The sequence below is a fragment of the Oreochromis niloticus genome, linkage group LG4 (genome assembly GCF_001858045.2).
Source record: "Oreochromis niloticus isolate F11D_XX linkage group LG4, O_niloticus_UMD_NMBU, whole genome shotgun sequence".
Lineage (NCBI taxonomy): Eukaryota > Metazoa > Chordata > Actinopteri > Cichliformes > Cichlidae > Oreochromis > Oreochromis niloticus.
This window is the reverse complement of record NC_031969.2, coordinates 16,180,419-16,193,397: the sequence shown is the minus strand read 5'-3', so window position 1 is coordinate 16,193,397 and position 12,979 is coordinate 16,180,419.

Here is a 12,979-nt window from a genome sequence, read left to right as displayed (position 1 = left end):
CACATCATAAAGTCCCCTAACAATGACAAAATAAAGTGTAACACATGAATTTACTGTAGATTACATCACATTTAAATTTAAATAACATTTTGAAGTTGAATTATAATATTAATAATATTAATGATATTATGTAACCTGTTATAAACAGGTCACGTCAGTTTACATCGTCAGCTTCACATAAAATATTACTCAACAGCATTTATATGCAGCTATGGTTGAATTTGTCATCGACCCAGTCAGTGCCAAAAACATTAGTATGTTAATAAATAAATAAATAATAGTAATGATAATAATAATAAAAGTGATTAGAAGATAGAGATGAAATGCCAGAACTGGCTGAAAACAGTAAAAAATAAGGCTTAAGCTTGAATTTGTAAGCCACAGCATTTGAATGGGAAACTGAGAGAACAGTTTCTCAGAGTGCAGCAGGGCTTATGTTTTATGGAAGATATATCATAGACTTGTGCTGATTCCCTCATCAGAGGCTTTTACATTACCTCAGAAAACAAGACCTGTGGGAGAAAAGTTTGTGTTTTGTTCCGAAAGATAAACCTACTCAAACCTAAAAGCCTAAAGGTAACTGCAAGAAATCAAAAAGTAGCTTTACAGTAGGCTATGAATAGACTAAGTCAACTAAATAACCTCCTGTTGTCCTCTGCAACTCATTTCCTGCAACAGGTAACAAATTTCATCCTTTCCTAGCTGTGTTATTCTGCCCATGTGGAAAGCACGCTTTGAGTTATTTTGGAAATATGCTAAATTCTTACTCTGTCATTTTCACTTTATTAAGTCCCATAAACTGCAACAAAACGATACAGACACTGAGAAGTGAAAATGCAGCTGTGCCCTAAAACCTGACCATCAGGTTTCGATCTATCAGCAAACACGTTCCTGATGCTTTAAGTCTTTAATATAACATCTCATTTTAGCAATCCAAAAGGACAAGAATAAAGAGTATGCTTTAGCAAACAAAACAGTGAGATGCAATGGTGACACTTAATGTAAATGTTCATCGATGGTACATTTCCTCGTGTTCAAGCTGGCAATTCCATAGGCACTAATGCACCCCCATACCATCATCAGAGATGCTGGCTTTTTATGTGAGTGCCGATTACAAACCAGATGGTCCCTCTCACAGTGTCCATGTTTCCCAAAAGGAATTTTAGATTTAGATTTGTTTGACCGCCGAATGGTTTTGCATTTTGCCTCACTCCGTCTTAAATGAGCTTTGGCCATAAGAAGATGTATCATGGATTCTTCTTTGCATCACAGAACTTTAACCTTGATTTGTGGATGGCAAAGTGTATTCACAGACAATGATTTCTGGAAGTTCTCCTGTCCATGCAGTGAGAGATCCATGAGAGAATCATGCCTGTTTTCAAAATATGCAAAATTCTAATGCAACAGAAATAAAGAGAATGCTTTAGGATTGACAGCTGCAGCACCCAGTGTGCACGGGCTGCATCTCAGTTTCTCTTCCAGTTCATCGTCTCGCTTGTCTCATCTGGCTTCAAAACACAGATGGTATGGTGATACTGAATGTGAATGTTTATTATGTGTACAGCTGAACATGCTGGTGAGTGGTCATCAGCTTGATAATGTATCCATGTATAAGCTTTATTAAGCTTAAAATTCCTCCCAAACATACAACCCCAATTCCAAAACAAAAAATACTGCTGTGTAAGTTTTCCAGTGTTTCTGTTGATTTTTGGCCTTGTTTTTTGAGCACAGGGATTTCTCTAAATTCTTAGAATCTTTTTATGACATTATGTTCTGTAGATGACAATAGATTCAAAGTCTTTGGGGAACATTATTTAAAAATTGTCCCACAATTTGTAGATTTGTAGGTTTTTGTTTGTTTGTTTGTTTGTTTTTTTGCAGACTGGTGAACCTCAGCCCATTTCCACCGTGCCTCTCTAAGATATTCATTTTACACCTAATCATTTGTTTAAATTCAGTTCCATTTTAGTTATATAATATTAATATTTTATTTATATAATGCCAAACCCCGACAACAGTTGCTTTAAGGCACTTTATATTGTAAGGCAAAGACCGTGTAATAATACTGAGAAATCCACAACAATCAGTTGACACTCCCAGGAGCAAGCACCTGGCAACAGTGGGAAGGAAAAACTCCCTTTGAACAGGAACAAACCTCTGGAAGAACCAGATGTTGGGGTGAAGAAGTATCATCATTTATCAGAATCATGTTACTAATTAGTTGCAAAATATTCCTCCAGTTGTTTCTGTTTAGTCTGATTTCCTTTCCCATCTTTTTGTTGCCCCTGTCCCTTTTTTGAGGCATGTTCCTGCCATTAAATTTAAAAGGAGCAAATAATTTTCGTGAATGAGTAAAATGTCTCAGTTTAAATATTTGATATATTTCCTGTGTTCTATTCTGAAAATATATAAGGGAATTTATGAGCTCTTGTGCAAATCACAACATTTTTTATTCATTTGCATTTTACACAATGACCCAACTGTTTTGGAAGTGGGGATGTTTTTTTCAGCACTCCTGCATTTCTTTTGCAGAATCAGAGATTGTTGTTTGCTTTATTATGACCCTGTAGGATTCAATTTACTTTCAGTTAAGCACTTTTTCCATCAAATTAATGAACATAGGAGGAACAGCTTTCTATAACTGGTTTTCATGGGGTCAATATAATTATTTTCTTAGCTCAAAAAGCTATAGCTCATGTGTTAATCATAACTGTTCACCTATTTTATTTTATTTTTTTTTTTGGAGCCTATCGTCACATAATGTATGCAAGGCACTCTGTCTGCTCCACAATTACTGAAATATAAACACAAACAATCCAGCATTTGAATTTGAGAGTTTGGAAATTTTTTAAACTTTGGAATCTGAGACCTAAATCATCTGTACATCAATAAAATTTTAAAAAAAAGTCTGAAAATGAGAACCAGAGTTTTAGTTTATTTATAAAAATTCAATGAATTAGGCCAGCAATGCTATTTTCAAGCAGTCAGCTTTTTATGGCAGCATGCGCTTTCTGGGTCAGATCAAATATTTAACATTCTTTCACCTCACTCATCCTTGAAGCTTTAGCACAAAAAATCAAATATTTAAAATCTGTATTTCAATAAATAGTTTAATAAATACTCCTGTGCACGCTTTTAAATCGTACACTGATGCATCCATGTGCACATTTGCAAGTGTCCGTGTAAAACTACAGATTTACATTTAAGAGGGATGTGCATGTAAAAGACAAGTACACACCGCTTTAACTACAGCATTAAAATACAATATTAACTGCAGTTTTGTTGCTGTTGTTTTTTAGCACTTACATATATATATATGTATATACATATATATATATATATATATATATATATATATAAAAAAAACAAAAAAAACACCCAGCACGCCCCTACGGGCGGTTTATCCTTCAAGCTCGGGTCCTCTACCAGAGGCCTGGGAGCTTGAGGGTCCTGCGCAGTATCTTAGCTGTTCCCAGGAATATATATATATATATATGTATATATATACATATGTATATATATATATATATATATATATATATACGTGTGTATATATATATATATATATATACACACGTATATATATATATATATACGTGTGTATATATATATACGTGTGTATATATATATATATATATATATATATATACACACGTATATATATATATATATATATATATATACGTGTGTATATATATATATATATACGTGTGTATATATATATATATATATATATATATATATATATATATATATATATATATATATATATATATATACGTGTGTATATATATATATATATATATATATATATATATATATATATATATATGTATATATACGTGTGTATATATATATATATATCCCTGATTGCGTTTGTGGCTCTGCATGTTGCCTAGTTATCTCCTTCCTTCTGAAGCACTTTGTAGGCAGGGGGTCCACATGGATTGGAAGATTAGGGGGATATGGCTCTTTCTTCTTGTTTGATATGTGCTGACACATGCCTGTGTGCAAGTGTAAGTGTGTGTCTAAGATGTACTTAGGACAGTAATGACATAAAAGCAACTGACAACTGGTCTCGGACAGAGAGAAGCAAATCTGTGTTGTGGTGGTTTATGCAGTGATACGATTGCTGAAGACAGCTGGATGCTAAACTTTTCCGATTTCCAGCAGTTCAGCCTTTTGTCTTTTGTTTGCCAGTTCATGGCTGTTGGACATTTGAATAATTTGTCCTCTAAATGAACCTTCCCGAAAATCTCATGACATTTTTTTATTCTTGTTAAAGAGATTTTACTCAGATGTGGCTGTTTTGTAATGATTATAATTATTGTCCATACAATATCAACGTTGTTCTGCTTTCTGTTGTAGTCTATAGTAAATATTTACAACGATTTTTATTATATAATTTTGCATTTCCTATTCCGAGCTTTATGCAGCATGTAAATATTTGTATTCATGTGAACATGTTGGCGTGACGCTGCCTGATGATTACACTTTATATGCTGTGCAGTTCTGTATTTGTCAGTTTCTGTACATGATTAATATTTCAGGAAGCTAACAGCATTGATGTCACTCTTCTGTCTGACACTTAGGTCTCCTGTAATTCATCTAATTTTTGTCTCCATCCTCTTCCTCACATTTCTCTCAATCTCTATTGACTTTAATCCTGTCACAGTTTCTCTCGTTTGCTCACAGCACAGATTCAAGTGTCATTCTGTCTGCCTCTCTTCCCTCTCCCAGTCATTTGTCCACGCCTGCTGCCCTGCGTCCTTTCTCTTTCTGTCTCTCCAGCCATCCGTGCCCTTTTCCTTCATTTTTCTCATTCTCTGCTCATTCCTCTATTCACCCCTTTTCCCGCCGCTCGCGAGCACTGTATGCCCATTTTCTGTCCTCGTCTTTGCAACCTGATAACAAGCAGGCTAGTGCAATGCCACGCTTCGCTGCTTCTCCTTCTGCTGCACATGAAAAAAAAAGTGAATGGTATACACAGAGAAACAGAGGTGCACACACGTAACCCTGCACAGATGCACACAAACACACACACAGACATTACGCACACAGTATACTGGAATATTTGATTTATCCATTTTCACCATGAGTCATCATCTTGGTGAGAGGCTAGCACCCTATATGAAGTAATGAAATTTAAAGCTGTCTTTAACTTCACTTTCAATGGGAGTGCTGAAGCAGCAAGACATGGATATGAATAATGCCATAATTTATGTCCAGAACATTAATTTTTCCAGCTTGCCAGCTCTATATCCCTGTGAAATATTTTGCATAGCTCAGGACTGCTCCGTTGCTTTTTGCGACAATAAATAAAGTTATGTGTACACTTTATGAATATGCAAGAGGATTTTAAGGGGTGGGCTGGGTGACGTGTAGTAGAAGTAAGAGGAAGTCTAAAGTCAGCCTGTGTAATGCTCATAAATATTCCGGATTATATTATACAGTTTAATTTGAATACTCTCTCTGCTCTTAAGAAGGGCAAAAACTAATCAAAGTCCAACATAAAGTTTAAATAAAAAAACTGAGTTAACCGAGTTTTATGTTTCTAAAATGTTTTTTTTTTAAATATATAATAAAAATATGATATAAATAAATAAAAACAGGCAGAAAGAAGCTCCAGGTGCAACTGTTAGAAGTGCTTCACAGCATGAAACGCCGTGTCCGATTCTGTTCCTCTTCCACGATGCTGACATTTTGCGCAGAAACAGATTGTTTATCAGCAGGGGTGGGTAAAAATGGTAATATTAATTGGCAGGGTAAACCCTCTTGACACCTCTCTAAAAATGCTGGAAACTGTTGACTAATATGATAAAACGAGTTGGGGAGCAGGAAGGATGGAAAACAAAGCTTGAGGAGTTACATAAATGACTAGTTGCTATGGTTTCTGAGTTTTGATTAGTCTTTGCATCCCCCTGTCTTTGACATTTCCTGTGTATGTCTGCCAGCTAACTACCCATACCTTCCTGTTCTCAACCATGTGTCTCTGTGTGACTGTATTATTTCTTTGACTTCTGGTTTCACTTTTGTTTATTCAACTAATCCGGTCTTACAGTCCAGCACCTTTTGCTCTATCCCATAGGTTTATTTTTTGTCTCCTTTGAACTCAATACAAGCCAGGGAGTTCCAGTGATAACAAAATATAATATAATGTAGTGTACAAGCAGCACTGCCTCTCAAAATTATTCTGAATATTACATGTCATAGAAATTAGCCAAAATACAAAATCATCACATCAACAACAATTACCCTCCTGATTTCATATCTTGTAGAACTACCTCTAGCATCAATAAATGACTTCATCACATCATTGTGGAGGTGTTTTGGGCCACTCTTCTATACATTGTTGCTTTATGCACAACTCTCTTAAGATCTCATCATGGCTTTTCAATGATTTGATTCTAGAATAGTTTGTCATAGAGAGGAGCTCGTGTTCAATACAGTAACTGATGCCGAGGTCCTGTGGCTGCAAAATTAGTTCAAATCATCACCCCTCCACCTCTGTGCTGACAGTTGATCTCACGTGTTTGTGCTGATGTGCTGTGCGTGACTTTCACTTCATGTGGTGCTGTGCATTATGGCTCAACATCTCCCCTTTGGTCTGGTCTTGTGGTTTGCTCAAATGCAATGTTTACAAACCTTAAGCCATGCTGTGGTGTTCTTTGTAGAGAGGAGAAGCTTTCACGTGGCCAAACAACCCAAACATGTTTTTCTAATTGTACTGTCACGAACTTTAACATTTAAAATGTTAACTTGTGTATTTTTGCACTTTCTTTGAGGGTTCATTGTTCTGACCTTGGGGTGAATTTGCTGGGAAGTCCAGTCCTGGAAAGATTTTGGCATCTGTTGTGAATGTTTTTAACTTGCTAATAATATTTCTTGCTGTCGAATGATGGACTTCAGATTTCCAGGAAGTGGCCTCCTAACTCTATCCAGACTGATGATCAGCGATAATTGCTTCTTTAAGGTCACTGACGATGTCTTTTCTCCTTGGCATTGTGTTAACACACAGATGAATGCTTCAAACTGCCAGCATGTGTTTTTGTATTGTTAGAGAAGTGATCACACTAGTTTTGTACAATGCTTTGTAGTTCTTTTGAAGACGCATTTTGTCATTTTAAGACCCTTAAAATGATGTACTCTTTTTGCTTCCTTCACGACTATGCAATGCAAGTTTCTCAGTGATATTCTATTATTATAGTAGAACCAAAACACTGGATAAAAGTGTAATCATCTAAAAAATACATAGATGCCAAAAAACACCAAAAAAACTGTAGACTAAACAATGCTTGCATCCAACATAAAGTCATTAAAATGATTGGCTCTTCATAGGATGCAACATAGCTTAAAAGATGCCAATACATGTAGCTTCATAAAATGTACAAAGTTGCATATAAAATGTTCAAAAACTTACTATAGATTATATAAAAATTAATTGAGTGCTTTTTTTGGTTTCCAATGACATAAGAACTAAGAAGAGGACACTAACAGTATTCTGATTAGCAGTGCGTATCTTGAATCCTCTGTTCATAAGAGTCCTGGTCCCAAAGCACCACTCTAGTTGCTGATATCCCCAGGGTGAAGAGAGCACAAGGCTCAGCAGATGACTTAATTAATTAAAAACATGTTAATCATCATTCTATCTAAAGTTATTAGTGCTTGTTTGGGGTTGTTTTTTTCTGCCTTATAGCTCCTGTCGGTGAATCATGACCAGTGTATGCCTATGGCAGGATGGTGGCGAGGAAAGGGCAGGCAGTTCACGCCTGGATGACAAGAAACATCCACTCAGTTTAAATGTTACTGAGCTGACTCTGAACTTTGACCGATGTATGCAAGCAGCTCAGTAAAGAAAACTTCCCCGCACAAAACCAACGCCGTTGGGCAAAAAGCAAGCAAAGAAGAAAAATCATAATAAAAGATGCAAAATCATATAGAAACAACACAGAATGAGAGAAATGGAACAAAATATGATAAACTTTCAGTCATTCTAGGAGCAAGACATTCCTACTGCTTTCAGCAATAATGTGCTTTTAGTGCCTTTTAGCACAAAATAGCTAAGATCATAGACATACCAAACCTTATTGTTGGAACTATGAGACTGTTAACGTGCTGATGTAAAATATTTTTCATGTACTCTGACACAGAGAACAGCTGCAACACAGTATGATAGCAGCTTGTCAAACAGGCACAAAATTAAATCGCAATTCAAGTTCACGATGGTGACGCTTTTAGTTCGACAGAGTGAATGCGACTGCCTTAAGAGGCAGTAGGTGGTGGTGACAAAAGATACATGACTTTTGTGATGAATGCCTTAGTGGCGTGTTTGGCACAAGCAAGCAAAGAGCAAAAGTGTGGAACAAGAGAGGAACAATGCAGGGTTTAGTGACAGGTCAAAAGGCAGAAACTAAAAGCAAGAGAAGAGAATTTGTAGGTACATAAAAAGGGGCAAGCACAGGAGGGAGAGTGAAGAATAACAAAGCAAAGAGAATGAGGGAAGCAGCAGTGATAAGAGGAAAAAGGAAGAGAAGGGGGGAGGAGGCTCCTCTGGGGTGTAATTAAGGCCCTGAATCCTGTTTGCCATTGACCAAGAGCTTGCAAGAGATATGGGGAGTGATGTGCATGTGAAGATGCAGTGGGAAAGAAGAGAGCAGGAGGAAAGGGAGTATAAGCTGGGTGAAAATTAAGATGAATATTAAGATGAGGACAAGGGTTGTTGCTATAGGGGGGGAAATGAGAAGAAGAAGACTGCAAATTTGTTTCAGCTTTAAAAAAACAGAAAAAGATACTTGGTGTCTTGATGGTGCAAGAGCGGTTCTAATAACTTTTTGGCTCCTGTAGTTTTAATTATTTTCTAATAGTCATTAATCCAGAGCTGCTACAGCAAGAGCTTTGTGCTGTTTTCCCCCCAAGTAACTTTAAAACCTCAGCAAGTCTTTCATCCATCCCAGGGAGTAAGGGAACGATTCATCTAAATTTTTAACATTGTTGAAGGCAAGATGAATAAAAGGATTTACTAATCTATGTGCAAGCTCACACTTAATTCCTCAGCAATCAACATCACATTTGAACTAAGTTTCATCAAAAAGAAAGACAAAAAAATCAGAGAACATATACACAAGAGCTTTAAGCAGATTCACCTGTTTCATATAAACCAGTGTCAAAACCTCAGTGTGGATGGAGGTTATTAAAATATAGCAGAGTGGAAATGAGATTTGCAAAATGGCATGCATGCCTTTGAAAGTGACATGCCTTTGACACAACTTCTCTCGGGATTTTCTCCCACAGGACAGAAAAGCAAAGCCTGAAAAGCATTTACGCTCTAACATGCAACACTGATCCTATTACATTTGACTTGCGCTGTGCACACAAGTAATGGGACAGGCCTAACAAACGCTGTTAATTGTTAAATATTTGCCCACAGAGCGACGTGCATGAGGTTACAGATTACTAATACAAACAGCACTGAAGCTGAAGTGTCAGCGTAAAACGACGATTCCGATAGTATGTGCGTTTGTGATTTTACTCGGATCTCTGAAAACGTAACGGATGATGGCAATTCACCGCCAGTTCAACGAGATGAATTGAAGCATGAAGATGATTTGAAAAAAGTCAACGTAATTGACGCTGACAGTCGGAGGATGACTGTGTGTTGGGTGCTGTTTCCTATCGGAAAGGAGGTTTGGTGCTGCGAGCGGCTGGCTACATTGGGTCGCTGCTGATGCCGATCTCCCCCGGGTGCAGTGGTGAGTCAGGTTCCCTGTCGCAATGCATTCTCTACAACACAGACATGCTCTGGGGAGTCCATGACTGATCCCTCTGCCCTTCAGTGCACTGTGTGTGTGTGTGTGTGTGTGTGTGTGTGTGTGTGTGTGCGTGTGTTTGTGAATGTGTGAGTGACTGTATGTCTTAGAGTGGGATAGGCCAGAGTGTACAAATTGTATATTTCTTTTATAACTAAGAAAGACTTTAGTGCTCCTTTTAGATATGAATCATCGTGACCCAGCAGGCAAACAACAAACACACTTCTTAAATTCAAGATGAACACAACATGTGCCTTTAGACTGTAACAGTATTGCTTGGACAGTTAGCATATTGCAGCTCTGCAAACTGCAGCAAAAGCAAAGTACCCATTAAGTGTTCTGCTGCTCCTATAAAGTGATATTTGCTGCATATATATGATCAAATCAGATCAGCCTCCCTCTTATAGGTATGTGATGATTTATTTTTTTATATGCATTCTGCTCATATGCATAATGGCTTCGTCACATCTATGACAAAGATTGAAGGTGCACACTGTCCTCCTTGTGCCAAGGACACCACACAGGAGGTGATGGATGTAGCTCGGAATTTCAATCAGCTCACCTGTTTTGGGAAAAAAATAACTGTCAGTGACAAAATGAATATATCCTTTCCATTGCAAACTTATCACATCTACTAACAAACACCCAGTATCGTTAGTCTATTGTCTTAACAGCCACTGTTAAAACTACAATAACAAAACCAATACTCCAATCTTACCCACTGCATGGCTTTGGAAAATGTAAAGGAGGAAATAAATGTTAGATTTTTACATGTTTTACAGCTTTTCCTTACTGATAAAGACCTCCCCCGAGGACATTCATACTACACTAAAGTAAATCTGTAATAGATAAACAATTACATGACAGAAAGTTCTTGTTTTTTTTACATTCACCTATAAAAATGTATGATTTTTTTCCTGTGGGTTAAAAAATATTTGATTTAATTAACAAATATTTGATACCTGAAATCCCATTCCTCCTTCACTTCTTCACCCTTACAGAAAGAGGAGTTTTCTGGCCAAAACAAACATGGGTGGTTTTGGTAAAATGAGTTTGACAACCCTAGCATAGTCCATAACATAATATTATAAAATATTACTATTACCACTCAGAAATAGTAACTTCTTACTGCTCAGTGATGTCTAACCAGCACGGTGAGAGAGACAGTAGTAACCCCTCTATCGCCACGCCTCTGAATTGTTTAGGAATGCACTTGCATTACATTAATTATTTTATCCATTAATGCAACAGTTTTTATTGATACATTATTTTATCAATGTAAATACAAAATTTAATGTAACATGTATTAGTGTAACAAACATACACATCTACACTATCATCTAATCATGTGATGCATCACCAACAAGCATTAGATGACGCATGCTGCAGTGCAATGCTGCCTGATCTTTACCTGCATTTGTTCTCTGTGTGGTTTAATGTTTTGGCCCCGTTCAGCTTTAATTTGATCCAATACTTGATTCTTTTGTTGAATACAGAAGAGTAGTGAAAAAAGATACGCACAAGAGTAACTGCTTAAAGCTGTATTCAAATGCTTTTTTTCTTCCATGGGTTGGTGTAATTATCACCACAGTATCTGAGTGATATTAAACTCATTCAAATGGTCCATGTCAGCATTTTTATTGCATGACTCTTTGCAGATGAAGATTGTAATTGGACTGTTACCTCAGGTTATAAGAAGTCCCACATGCATGAAATTCCACAGTGATTTAATGTGTGAATGGGACAGTCCTTGTGGCCATTTACTTTGTTATGGTAGATTTAACATGAGAATATTTGTTCGGGCAATATTTTATTTTTTTTTAATAATAACTACTATAACTATTCCATTTCAAACAACGAAATCATAATTAATAATGTTTATTAACCCATTAAAAACCTACTTTGTAATCCATCCATAAATGTTATCTCGATGGTTTTTGTAAAGTTTTAACCGACTGTTTTAAACAGTAGGCAGGTGATTCTTCGCCCTCAAGAAAAATTAGCAGTAATTTTTTAGTAAAATCCAACTGAGGTTTTTGGTATTCAAATAATTAATCATTAAGGAAAATGTGCTTGGTATAAACTCAATGTATAACAATAAAGTAAATTTCATTTGACCAAATCTCATGAAATGTAGCACGTTTACATTTTGTACCTAAACAAAATTACATGTAAAAAATGTTAAAGTCAGCAGAATTTGGGCAGAATTTTTTTCTCAAGTGTAGATCACAAGTTTTTCATCGTTATTTGTTTAGGTCATAGTTTGGATTAACCAGTCTCTGTCTCAGAATTATTGATAAAGGGCATTTCCTGGTTACACATAGATATCCTTAGCATGAGGATGCTCACTGACCAGTGGCGAAACCTTGCTAAAAAAACAAAAGCAACACTTTGCAAGCACAAACAAATCCCAATCCCAGAAATGCTGAGGCGCTGTGTAAAATGTAAATAAAAATAGAACGCAATGATTTTCAAACAGAAAACATGAGACAGTCACCCTTTCGTGAAAAATATTAACTGATTTTAAATTTGATGGCAGCAGCACAGCTTTAAAAAAGTTGCAGTGTGGGCCAACGGCTGGAAACGAAACGAAACAGACGAAGGAGCATTTTGCAACTATTAGCCAAACTAGCAACAGGTTAGTAACATGATTGGGTATAAAAAGAGCATCTTGGAGAGGCAGAATTTCTGAGAAGTAAAAACGGGCAGAGATTAATCACAATGTTTTTCTATGTAAAACTGTAAAAGCTTTGGATATGTCATTATCTACCAGTTCTCAGATATTCTGGATAACTGTGCACAAGGGACAAGCCCAGTATTGCATGTCCATGACCTTCAAGCCCTCAGACTGCACTGCATTAAAAAAGGCTTGTTCTGCATTGGAAATCACTGCAATCACTCATGAATACAGTTTGTTGTGCCATCCACAAATGCGGGTTAAAACCATCTTCTTCTCTGGGCCACACCTGATTTAAAATGGGCTGAGCCAAAATATGAAGTTGTTCTGTAGTGAGACGAATAGAGAACAAAAAAGCCTGCGTCTGTGATGGTATGGTGGTATGTTAGTGCCTATGGAACTGGCAACTTCGACATGTGGACAGAGACTATCAACAAGGTACTGTCATCTGCAGACGAGACAGTGGAGGGGTTATAAGAAGTTATCATTCAAAAGC